Raw genomic sequence first — 12,798 nt, 5'->3', positions numbered from 1 at the left:
TAGGGTTGAGGGGTGGGGCCACATGAGAACATTCCCATCAGCCCTTTGACATGACTTCATGCAACATGCTACAACAACATTTTCTTTGATGCCACGACATCATACCACTTCCCATAGTTGTGATGACTGTTGTACTGTTATGAATAAAAAGGTAAAGGTAAAGTGTCCCCAACCAGTCGTGTCTGACTCTAGGGTGTGGTGCTCATCTCCATTTCTAAGCCGAAGAGCCAGCGTTGTCCGAAGACACTTCCATGGTCATGTGGCCGGCATGACTGAACACCCAGGCGCATGGAACACTGTTACCTTTCCCACCGAAGCGGTACCTATTTATCTACTTGCAATTTCTTGCTTTTGAACTGCTAGGTTGGCAGAAGCTGGGACTGAAGATGGGAGCCCACTCCGTCACGCGGCACTCGGGTCTCGAACTGCTGTCCTGCCAACCTTCCAGTCTGCAGTTCAGCGTCTTAACCACTAAGCCACCGCGGCCCCTATACTGTTATGAATACTCGAGAACATCATCACTGTAAATGTAAATGTATATTTTTTCTGGATTTAAACTATTCACAGTAAGTAGCCATCAAGCTTTAGGGCTCATCTTAAGCAAATGGTTTTGTGGCAAGAGAAGAAAGAGTCAGTATCCAAAGGTGTCTTACATAGGTAGAAAGACATGAGATAGGCAGTCCCACTGAATTCTTCCAATTTCTCCATTCTGCTGTATTACCCACCCCACCCCCAGTGCCCCATCTCATGCTGTTCCTGTGGCTTTGGGGAGCTGCTGGGGGTTAAGCGGGGGGGGGGGAAGCCAGGAAAAAAATCTTTGCACAAGTAACGTTCTAGTCTTTTATCTCTGGTTCCAACCCTTCTCTTTGGTGGAGTGGGAAGGGAGAGAAGATGTTATTTCCCTTAATATTTTCCTTTTTGACACATGTGGCAATTTTTCATTTCCCTATATTCACTCAATGGTATAGTAAATCACAATGCCTGAAAAAGAAAATGGGTAAGGAGAGCACTGGAAATAATGTAATCTTTAACACTTGTTTTTACTAGACATTTGCAAGGATGAGAAGTATTCATGAAGGCAAGGAATACAGAAGAATGAAAGTGACGGAAATTTCATTTCGTAGACAATGCATAAAGCCTGGTGGGATAATGTCTAGATAAAATAAAAATGTTTAAACTCAACAGCTGTGGGTAAAAGCAGAAGAGAAAGAAATCCTGAACCAAAATATCTGTCTTCAGACTGTTGGATATCCATATTAACCGCAGGGGCCAGGTGACTGGAGGAAAGGAAATTATCAGCCTGGCTCTGCCCTGCCTGCTAGAACTTCAGCAGTTGTCCTGACTCTACTCAGCATCCCAAATAGCCAGCAGATGTCCATCTTAACTAAGTTTCAAAAGCGGATTGGACTCTGTCCACCCACCCCTTCCAATCAGCAGATCTTCCAACAACAGCCAGGACCTCCAGTGGCTGGACTTGATCAGCCTGGCTCAACCCATATGTTCTGGCTTAAGAAACCATTCTGATTTGCCCACCAACCCAACCAGCCAGTACAGCTTGCACCATGATTCGAGGAAGGGTTGCGGTCAGACTGGCTCTTCCTATTTGACAGAGTTTAACCATTTTTTTTCTGACTCTGCTGACCTGTCTTGCAAGCAGCAACATTTTGTTCTTAATTAATGGGTTATTTATTACCATTTATTTACTTAGTTATGCTTTTATTTATTTCTATCCCACCCAATTGCCAAAGCTCTCTGGGCAGTTCACAAAAATTACAAGGAGTCTTTCAGGAGTTTTTCTACAGGAACGAATCTACAGAAATGCATATTCAGCAGCAAATGAATCTGGCAGTAGAGTCACCAAAAGCAAAAGCTCATGACAAAGACATACCAGGGAATCCCAAAAGCTTCTTAAAATCCTGTTGACCTAAAATAATTTTCCAGGAAGAAGCCTCATTTCATTCTCCCTGATTTAAAAACACACACCGTTGAAAGGAGGCTGTGAGCTCAAGGCTGACAGTCATGATTGTGATAGGTATTGTTCATAACATGCCCCTCCCAGAGGTCAGAGGACACCTTCATACATAACCATACCTTGTGTAGAAGGGCACTGTAAAGGTAAAGGATTTTCTCCTCAAACTGAAACGTTTATTAACTCAGTTGAGCATAAATGATTCTACTACATCATGAGCACTCAGACCCTAGAATCTCTACAGCAAAAGCTGTAATTCGTAAGTTTCTGTAGTTTGTATTCACCCCAGCGTTTCTCAATTACACTACTCCTCCCAATGAAATACGTACAAACCAAGAGTTATCTCTATAGGAAGGAAATTATTTGAAACTTGTGGTGATGTAGCAGTCTTGCTGATAATCTACTGAGGAGGAAAAATACCACCACCACCCCTGCAAAGAAAAAAAGAACATTAAATAAATAGCACCAACTTCTGCTAAAGTAAAAATGTTGTCCCCAGTTCTTTATAAATCTTTCTTTCTTTCTTTCTTTCTTTCTTTTTCTTACCAACAATGTGGAGAAAGCGATTTTTTACTCATCTTCTTTGCAAATACCTTTTGGCTCCAATTCAGAGAAGATATATTATACGTATGCGTGGGCTTGTGTATGCCCAGAAGGGCATCTGACTTTTCTTTATTTTAGCTTTCTAAACATAAGTGACATCTGGGCTTATTCGGCAATTTCTCCAGCACTCTAGCATTTTCACGGCATGGGAAATATCATACTATGAAATGACTTACATCTGTACACAGCTGTCAATCCAGATAATCCTTTGAACTCAGCTTTCTAGGCAAACTATGCATGCAAATGCATGTATTTATTTGTTAAAATATTGATAAGATGCTTCCCACCCCCCAAAAGGATCCTAGTAAGGTTTGGACTATCTGTGACTGCTCCTCTCTTCATGGATGGGAGATGGACTAAAATGGCCCACTGCCACCACCGCTCTGCGCACTACTGGAATATGAGGGATTCCTGAATGCTCCAGGGAATTTCTGGCAGATGTGGCTGGCATGCTTGTTGAGGCCCTGTTTGCACTGTGGAATGGTGAGATGGAAAGGGCTGTCAACACAATTACTTCCAAACATCCTCTCCTGCAAGATGGAGCTCAGTTGGACCACTGGTATTTGCAGGGGCTACAGGCAATGAAGCAAGCAGGATGGCAGCTTGAGCGCAAGTGGCATAACTCTCAGAATGAATGCGATCGGACACTGGTGACTGTGCCTACCATGGGGCAGTGATGATATCAAAAAAGCTTGCTTCGCAGCCATCATTGCAACCTCAAAGTTGTTGAGCAGAGTTATTCTTGGTGGTGAAAGGGCTATTAAAATAGGAGAACCCTCCAAAACCTACTGGGACCAATTTGCAAGGCACTTTGGCAAAGTTGCATGCATTTGTACAGAACTTGATGCTGCTATTATGACAGATCTGGTAGAGATGCCCAAAGCACTGTCAAGCCAGGTTGTGTGGGGTCAGTTTCAGTTGTTGTAGCCAGTGATGTGTTCCCAAAACGAACATCTTCCTATTTTTTCCCCAGTGCTTTATTTTCCCATGGAAAAATTTCTATTTTGTAAGTCATTAGTAACAATGAATGGACATAATGGCAAAAACAATATTAGGCAAGCCTGGCAGTTTCAAAGTTGTAGATGAGTGGTTGTTTAGCACAGTTGTTTAGGTTGCTAAACTTTATTAAGGCACAATCCGATGCGATCTGCCTTTGATGCTCATAAGCCTCCAAATGTGGAGACTTGGAAGTATCCAGTGCAGAGTGGGAGGCATAGCAGAGGCAATCTTTGCCTCCGCCACACCTCCTGCTCCGCAATTTAGCTAGACAGGCATTTTGCCCATCTAGCTGAGGCACTGGGGAGGGGGAGGGGAGGAGTCTGGGGAGGCCTGCAGATACAGCATGAGCCCTCCTCTCCCCTCCCTGCCCACCAGCACACCCACTTTCCTTTCCCTTTGAGGTCACCTTTATGACCTTGGAGAGGCAGCCAGTGCGGCTCTCTCCATGCCAGCTGCGAGGGGGCGGGGAGCTTGGACTCCGGGTCCAAGATCACAGTGCTGTCTCCAGCCTGGGATCCGGGAATCCCAGCTATTCTATGGCCCTCAAGACTCTGTCTAGGGGCCATAGGACTGCACTCCCCGTGTGTCAACAGTTTTCAGTACCTTTGTGTGTTTTTCTTAAATTTTAAAAAATTAAATGTAAAGAAAGTATATGCTATTGTCTTAAAATTTTTACAAGTGTTCCAATGTAAAAAATCTATGTAATATAATATAAAAATTTAGATCACATTAAGTGTGCTTCAATTTCCCTCCTCAAATATTGCAAGTCAAAAACATGTGGCATATAAGGGCAAAACATTAACATAGGGTAGGGTTTTTTTTAGCTTTGTTGTTTACTAAATACAAGTAAAATAAACACACTCACTTAGATCAACTGTATGGTTCCATTCTGTCCCCCATGCTTTTTAACCCCGCTGTTTCTCCGGGAACTTTCAGCGGCTTTCGATATAATCGACTATGGTATCCTTCTGGAACATTTATCTTGGTTGGGTTCAGGAGGCACAGTGTTAAAGTGGTTCTGGTCCTTCCTGGAGAAGTCTTAGAAGGGGGACTTCTGCTCCAATCCATGGCTGTTAGACTTGTCCCCCATGTTTTCTAACATCTACATGAAACTGCTGGAGGAGGTCATCTGGAGGTTTGGGCTGAAGAGTCATCAGTATGCAGATGATTCTCAGCTCTACCTCCCGTTTCTATCTATACATCCCGGGAGGCTGTGGAACTCTTAAACCAGTGTCTGGCTGTTTGGGGATAGATGAGGGTGTACAAGCTGATCCAGACAAGACAGAGGTACTGTGGGTTGGGAAACCAACTACTCTGGATGGAGGTTTACAACTGATGGGGTTGAATTTCTCCTGAAAGATCAAGTGTGTAGTCTGAGAGTCCTCCTGGACTCTGCACTAACTGGGGAAGCCCAGGTGGCTGCAGAGTCCAGCAGTGCATTTTACTAACTTAGGATGATATGCCATCTGTGGCACTATCTGGAGAGGATGGACCTTGTCTTGGTTATTCATGCATTAGTTACATCCAGGCTAGACTACTACTACTATAATGCAGTGTATGTGGGGCTGCCTTTCAAGATGGTCCAGAAACTTCAACTTGTGCAGAATGCAGCTAGCTGCCCGAGTGTTGATGGGGATGAGGTGATTGGATCATACAACACCTATATGCACCAGCTGCACTGGTTACCAGTGTGTTTAACCAATTTCAAGCTCTGGTCTTGACCTTTAAAGCCTTAAACAGCTTGGGACCAATTTCCTGAAGAACTGCCTTACCCTTATCAGCCTGCCTGCACTTAAAGATCAGCAAGAGAGGCCCTTCTCACTTGCCCACCAGTGAGGGCAGTTAGGTGGGCGAGTACATAAGAGAGGGTCTTTTCCACAGTGGCCCCACACCACTGGAAGAAGTTGCCACCAGACCCCATCATTGCAGGCTTTTGAGAGGGCCCTGATGACTCATCTGGTTGTTCCAGCCTTCCCCCACTTATGTTTTATCAAGACTGGGTTACAGCTGCAATTGTGTTGTGCGTTCTGTCTTATGCTGGGGTTTGTTGTTTTGTGGTGTTTGTTCTTTTGCTGTTTTAATTACCGCATCATTTTTTAATCATGCATTTTATTATGTTCATTTTATCATTCTACACTGCCATGGGGGGAAGGGGGCTCCTGCCCTGAAAGGTAGCCTACAAATATTTAAAATTAAAACTAAATTAAATTCATAGTTATATGAAGCTGCCTGGAGTGATCATGAAAGCATTTGAGGCAAAGTGTAAATAGTAATGGCTTGGATGAGGGCCAATAAACTTAAGACTGTATCCTGACAAGATGGAGGTCCAGTGGATGGGCATTTCTCAGGTCCAGGAATTGGGTAGACAGCATGTTGAAGAAGTGGTTACCCTTCCCCTAAAAGAGCAAGTGCATAGTATGAGGGATATTCCTCGATCCAGCTTTGTCAATGGAGGCCCAGGTGGCCTCAGTCACCCAGAATGCCTTTGCCCAGCTTTGGCTGTTGCACCAGCTGTGGCCATTCCTGGACAGAGATAGTTTAGCCACAGATTATTGTCATTTGCTTTAAATGGGGCTGCCCTTGGAAATGAGTGAAATATTAGAACTGGTGCAAAATATAGCTGCCAGGATGCTGCCAAGGGACAGATGTCAGGGAACATATAATACCAATTCTGAAAGAGCTGAATTGGTTGCCTATTTTTAGGCTGAATTCAGTGTGCTGCTGTTGAGCTACAAAGTCCTAAATTACTTGGGACCTATATATCTGAAGGAATGCCTCTCCCTGTACCTGTCCGCCCGTGTTTTTAGATTTCAGGGAAGGCCTGTCTTATTATTTCAGCATTACGAGAGCTACATTGGGTAGTGACATGAGATAGGGCCCTCTCTGTGGTAGTGCCCTGACTTTGGAATGCCCTCCCACAAGAGGTCTGCCTGGTGCCAACTTTATTGACATTTTGGCTAAGACCCATCTCCTTACCCAGGCATTTATGAGTGGTTAGTTGCTGCTGCAATCTATCTTGCTGCTGATTGTTTTATTGGTTTTATTATATGTTTATTTACTTATTTTATTGCTGTTTTATTGTTGTTGTTTTACCATTTTTGTTACCTGCCCCGTGATTTTATGAAGGGCAGGATATCATAGAATGAAATCAATAAATACAGTAAATAAACAACAACCATCATTAAACCATCATGAATAAAACAACAAAAACAAAAATAAACAGGAGTGATAATAAACCAAGAACAGACAAAACCACCCTAATGAAAAACACATCGGAACAATGTTGTTTTCAAGTAACATCTTAGAGAATGAGCCATCCAGATCTCCTGAGGTGAGGAGTTCCATAGCATTCCCCCCCCCCAAGAAGGCTCTACTCTGCCTAATCACCAGCTGTACCTCCAATGGCAGTGGGACCTGGGGCTCCTCTGAAGACAAACATGTGTGGGCAGGTTCATATGGGTTCTGTGTGCATGATGACTAGAACCTCTTTCCACTGATGTGGAAGGAAATGAGCCATTCTGGATGGGGAAGTTTAATGATCCATCTAAGTTCCTGTGCTCAGGACAGATGGCTGGACAGGCTAAGAAGTGTGGCTGCTTAGGCATGACCAAAACGTGGAAATGCATCACCAAAAAGAGGACAAAAGAGAATATAGTTTTATGTAAAATTTGCACATGTTAATTTATACAAAGAGGTGCACATTTGGAAATAATGACTATAATTTAAATACAAATCCATGGCATCTCTGCATAGTGGGGAAGATCTGAGATCTGCACCGGTGCCTGCTCAGTCTGCTGTCCAAGGTGCTAACTCCTGATGGGTAACTTCGAGGCCTGTGCTCTCCCTTCTTAGGGTTCTTTATCTTTAAACCAGACTTGAACTGGAGTGTCCTCTGTAAGTAGGACAAGAGGGCCAGCCTAGGGGAAAATGGCCTCCATCCATTTCACTGCATTACACATGGCCAGCTGACACTTAAGTGAGTCTCAAATACAGAAGCTAGCTAAATCAGATTGACTTCTATTTATTTTATTTGAAAGTCTGTGATACATTGCCTTCCCCTTTTCTTCCTTTCCCCACCCCCCTTTCCCCAAATAAACTTGTTTATGGACATTTGGCTTCATAAGCATTTGGCTTTATAAGCATGGCTTTATTGTTTTAAAAGGAATGCCTCACCAAAAATCTGGAATTCCTCACCACAATCTTCCTCATGTGCTAAGATTGCATGGTTATTAAACTACCCCCCTTATGTTCTAAGGATTATCTACAAGGTTCTGTAAGATTTGGAATCCTCTGGACTTTGAGAAAGTAAAACCTAAGCTCTTTTTCTTTCTTTCATAGAGCTGGACTGGAGGAAGAGGTGCTTGTCTGCAGTTCTTAGGAACTCCTCAAGCAGGTAGAAAACCTAAGGTATGCCAGGAGATTTTGCCTGACTTGTAGCAGCCTATAATATTTTGGGGGTGGGGAGGGAATACTTATACAAAAAGGGGGGGTCCACCAGTAGGGAGAGTGTCCTCCTCCCCCAGATCCATAACAATTCTGGGCAAACACTAGCCTGGAAATAAATTAACAGAAGTTCTCTGGAGTGATGCCAAAAGGTGCATTTGCAAAGAAAGGCAAAAATGCCCTGCCTGCACTATTAGTAACTAAACAAAACAAATAAAAAAACATAAGGAATCCTGCTAACATAAGGTATCAGTAAATGTTTAGTTATATTAATGTTTTCAAGAGAAACTGTAATGCAAATACCCTCAGAATCAATATACAGAGTCACAGAGAAATGTAGAAAGATACATTTAAGTCTCAATGATAATTTATTACTAGATCTTCAACGACTGTATCCAAATAGCGGTGAGGCAGGTGGGGGGAGTATAGAAAAGTATATAATTGTAATCATGGAAGTCCCTACAGACATGGAGCATTATGGAAGAAATTCTTTAAAGCACTAGAGACAAAGATATAAAAACCATATGTAACTTTGCAATATATTTTCATTAAAAATAAAACTTATAATTTAAGGCAACTTCACGATAGAATACTCAGCACTCAGATACCTTGCAATTCTGCATTATGTATCTGCTATTGTCAAATGGCCAGGTTCTTTGTGGATGCAATGTTAATACACTTACCAGAGATACACGCACTTAGTTCAGTGCTTAAATGAAACTAAGGGAAGGTGCAAAATAAGAGCTAGACAATAACAACTGCAGCTCTGGCTTCACCTGGCTGCGACGTGTCTTTCTGTGTTCTAAAGATGCCTATTTGAAAACCAAAGCTTGAAATCTAATTCACAACTATACAAAGCAGCTTCCTGTTGGTGCAGTTCATGCTTCTCCAGTAACATGTATATAAAGAACCATGTAGATCATGCCCAGCATAACTATGAGACATATTCTTGCAGTTGCCTGTGCTCAGGGGCCTTAGGAGGAACTACCTTGGATGTCTGCCCTGAAACTCATTTTTTTAAACTTCAAATGTTCCATAAGCATATTGGTTATACACTAGTAATTAGCGAATTCCTCTGTTTTTTTAGAGATATTGATTTATTATTATGTATGTTCCTCTTCTTTTTGTTGCCTTTCTTTGTTAACTTTATTTCAAAATAAAATAAAATATCATGAAAAAAAGTTTACATTTGTGTTTTATTTTGTTTCTGTTTTTTGGTGCTTAACTACCACATGGATTCTGGCTACTATCTTTGTTTTACCCCCGATGTCCCAATAGTCAAGTCATTCTGGAGTCCTCTGTGTATGTGTGTGTTGCAAAGGCAGTGGGGGGTGGGCAGGGGGCATAGCAACTGCCATATTTTCATGAGGAGAAAAGATGGACATTACCCCCTAAAAAGGCACTGGGGGGGGGCAAAATCACACTGTTGGCTGAATATAAAGGTATTTTGAAAAGGGGAGAACCCAGGACAGGTGTAAGGGGTGGGAGGGGGCCTCTAACAGCTTTTTACTGCAGGCTTCTTCAACCCTGGAATGTAGTGTGATGCAACTGAATGGCTGGGCTCACACAGCACGCTAACCTACATGCAGTGGTTGAGTGTGGGTTGTTGTTGAACAATGGGTTATTTGTTGAACCGTGGGTTAGCGTGTTGTCTGAACCCAAGAACCTGTGTTGTCTGCAGGGTGGCTTGCTAGCCATGCAGTGTGGCTTATTAAAAACCCTGAACAACCCAACAACAAACCATGGGTTCTCAAGGTAGCTTGCTTGAGAAAAACAAGCCACCCTGTGGAAAATGTCCAGGGTTCGGACAACATGCTAAACCGCAGCTCAACCAACAACCCATGGTTCAACAACAAGCCACACTCAACCACTGAGTATGGTTTAGTGTGTTGTATGAACCCAGCTGTCAGGAACGCCCTAGCGGCCTTTTTCAGTAGACTCTGATAGCCAACTCAAGACACAGACGAAAGGATTCTTTTCAAGGTTTTAATCCTGTTACAAGTTAATGACTTTTTCAGATGCTAATCCCCAGTGACTAAGCAAGGAACAGCAGAGTGGCCTATGCGCCGAGTAGGCAGTTGATCCCCATTTGAAGGAGAGTCACTTGAAGACCCTGAACTTATGGGCTATGGAGAGATCCTCCCTCTTTCCCTTGGGTCCACGGGAGGCACCCGTTGCTTGTGCGCCAAACGGGCGCTACGCCTCCTTTCTGCGCCCTCCATCGCTCGTCGCTCCCTGCGTCTGCGTCGAGCATCTAGCAAGCCTCGTTCCTGCACTTTCTCACTGCTAGGATCACTATCTATCTCAGGAATGCCGGCAGGAGGAATCTCTGCCAGCTGCTGTGCCTGTGAGGGATGAGCTGGCTCCTCTCCCACAGATTGCTGATCCTCCTTAGAATCAGAACTGCTCTGGGGTTCTATTGGCTCAGTTTCCACCCTGACACCAGCCAGTGAATTATGTGGCTCCTTCTCATCATCTTTTTCTTAGTAGCACAAACAAGCAGATCCAACACAGCTGAAATTAAGTAAAACAGCCATAAGAGCTCAAAGGTAAGAGACTGTGATCAGTTCACATGACACGACAACCCACCATAGGTGATCAACAATGGTGGGTTGTCATATTGTGTGAACCCAGTGCTATTTCTGCAGGGTGGCTTATTTTTCACAAGCAAGCCCCCCTGAAAACCCATGGCTTGTTTTGGGGTTGTTGATACTTGTGGTGGCTTGTTATCTTATCTGAATCCAGCACGGCGACTTCATTGTGGGTTGTCAGGAACAGCTACAGAGCCCAACAGCAAGAGCAGCAAAAACCCCTGCCACTCCTTGTGATCTCGCTCATGCCACCACCATCCTTTCTTATCCCTTCTCAGTTCCCTCTATCCTGTGTCCCTAAAAAGTTCAAAGAAAGGACACCAGAGAGTGTCCCAAACGTGTTCACAACTTTTTAAAATTTATTTTTATTTTTGGTCCTGTGCAAGTGTGCAGGAGCAAATGACAGCTGCCTTTAGATTTCTGCAATGTTCATCTCCATGATACTGCTCTTCCTGAGCTTTGTACAATTTATTCCTGTCCATTTTACTTTGAGATTTGTGCAAAGTTGCTTCCATTCACTTCACTGCCTTGAGATTTGCTCAGTTTTCCCCTCCCATGTTTCTGCTTTGCCATGACATTTCTGTATGTTTACCAATCTTGCTCACTGCTCTGTGACCTATATCAAGATGTGACAGCTAGCAATGGAGGGAAGTGACAAGCAGTAAGGCGAAGGGGCAGCCAAAAGTGGCTGGCAGCTGCAGGAGAAGGTGCTGTGGGAATGGGTGTGCTTACTTCAGTGTAACATGAAGCAGCTTTTTTTAAAGGTATTTACTAGCTATCAAGGGAAGCACCAAACTAGAGGAAGGGAATACAGGGATGCTTAGCTAAATATCGGAGAGGCAGACTTGTGTTCTTGCACAACAGTGAAAGTCCCTGAAAATAAAAATAAAAAGCTGACCAACATGTTCCTGCATTCATAAAGGCTCAGAATGTGTTATTTTTGTGATATGATGTGAGGGGTGGGGGAGAGAGCTGAAAGTGGATGGTGGTTGGGGGAGAGAAGGTACTTTGCAGGTGAGTGTTCTTACTTCTGTGTAAAATGAAGCAGCCTTTTTAAAAAGGTATTCACTAGCAAGACAAGCCCCAAGATGGAGGATGAAATTAACAAGGACATTGAAGAGAGGACGATCAGAATGCTGGGCTAAGTATTGGAGAGGCAGGCTTGCGTTCTAGCACAACAGTGAAATTCCTCCCTCCCCATTAATAAAAAGTTGGCAAATGTTGTTCCTACATTCATAAGGGCTCTGAAAATTAGGGCTGGGCATGGACCTCCCAACCTGCTTCAGAGAGCGATTTGGAGCCTATGAGTCGGCCCTGATCAGCTTCAAACCGATTCAGACCCAACCTGATTCTGGATCTGAAGCAAGATTTGAACACCCGGATTATTTGGATGTTATATTTTCCCATTGACTTGCATTGGAAAACAGAAACCATAATGTTTTTAGTTTTCATGATAATATGGAGACCTGGCAGCCCGTATGGAGATGATGAAACCTAATTGCACTGCTGCACTTTCTCTACTCCATATAATGTTATAAACTTCCCCCTTATTTGCCTTTCTTCTATACTAAATAGCCCAGACATTGAACCCTTTTATAGAGGACTTGTTCCAGCCCCCTGATCATTTTGGCAGCCCTTTTCCCCAGGAAGGGTAAGATGAAGTGAACATCTTTTAAAAAATGCATATAGCCTTGCCTGATCATATTCTTCTTATGGTCATTTGATGTACACAAGGGAAAACAAGTAACAGGCAAAGTGCCTTGGAAAATCAGCAAAAGTGATGATGCTTCATAGTATGTGTATTGTGTAGTGCTTTGCCCCACAGTATATATTGGACTGTATATTAGTGTACTGCTTTGGCCACACACTGTTTGCTTGTGCACAATAATGTGTATGGTGTGCTCACACACACACACACAAACACATACACATGGCCAAAAGAAAAGCAGATAAAGAAGGAAAGAAAAATACAAGCTAACAGGTGAAGAGAAGAGAAATAACACTAAAGCCTAACAGAAGAGAAAAGGGGTGTGTGTGTATTCTTTGGTTCTTTATAAGAATACTAAGAGTTGAAAAATGGGAAGGGAAGGAATAGGAATTGAGAAGGGGGTTGGGGGAGCCAAAGAACAAGCAGTACAAAGCAAGGAAACAAACTTCTGGGTTAAAAGTTCAGCCCTATTAGCACCTAGAGAT

At 43.2% G+C, this 12,798-nt stretch overlaps 1 protein-coding gene across 1 annotated transcript in view; it reads right to left on the bottom strand.

Annotated features, from left to right (window-relative positions):
• CACNA2D3 (calcium voltage-gated channel auxiliary subunit alpha2delta 3) overlaps positions 1-12,798 on the bottom strand; it is an 821,063-nt gene that overhangs the window by 538,752 nt on the left and 269,513 nt on the right. The window lies entirely within an intron of this gene.

Source organism: Heloderma suspectum, chromosome 2 (assembly GCF_057233095.1).
Source record: "Heloderma suspectum isolate Gila_16-S chromosome 2, 16-S_ref, whole genome shotgun sequence".
Taxonomy (NCBI): Eukaryota; Metazoa; Chordata; class Lepidosauria; order Squamata; family Helodermatidae; genus Heloderma; species Heloderma suspectum.
Note: the sequence above shows the minus strand (reverse complement) of the source record. Positions and strands in the feature narration are given on the sequence as shown.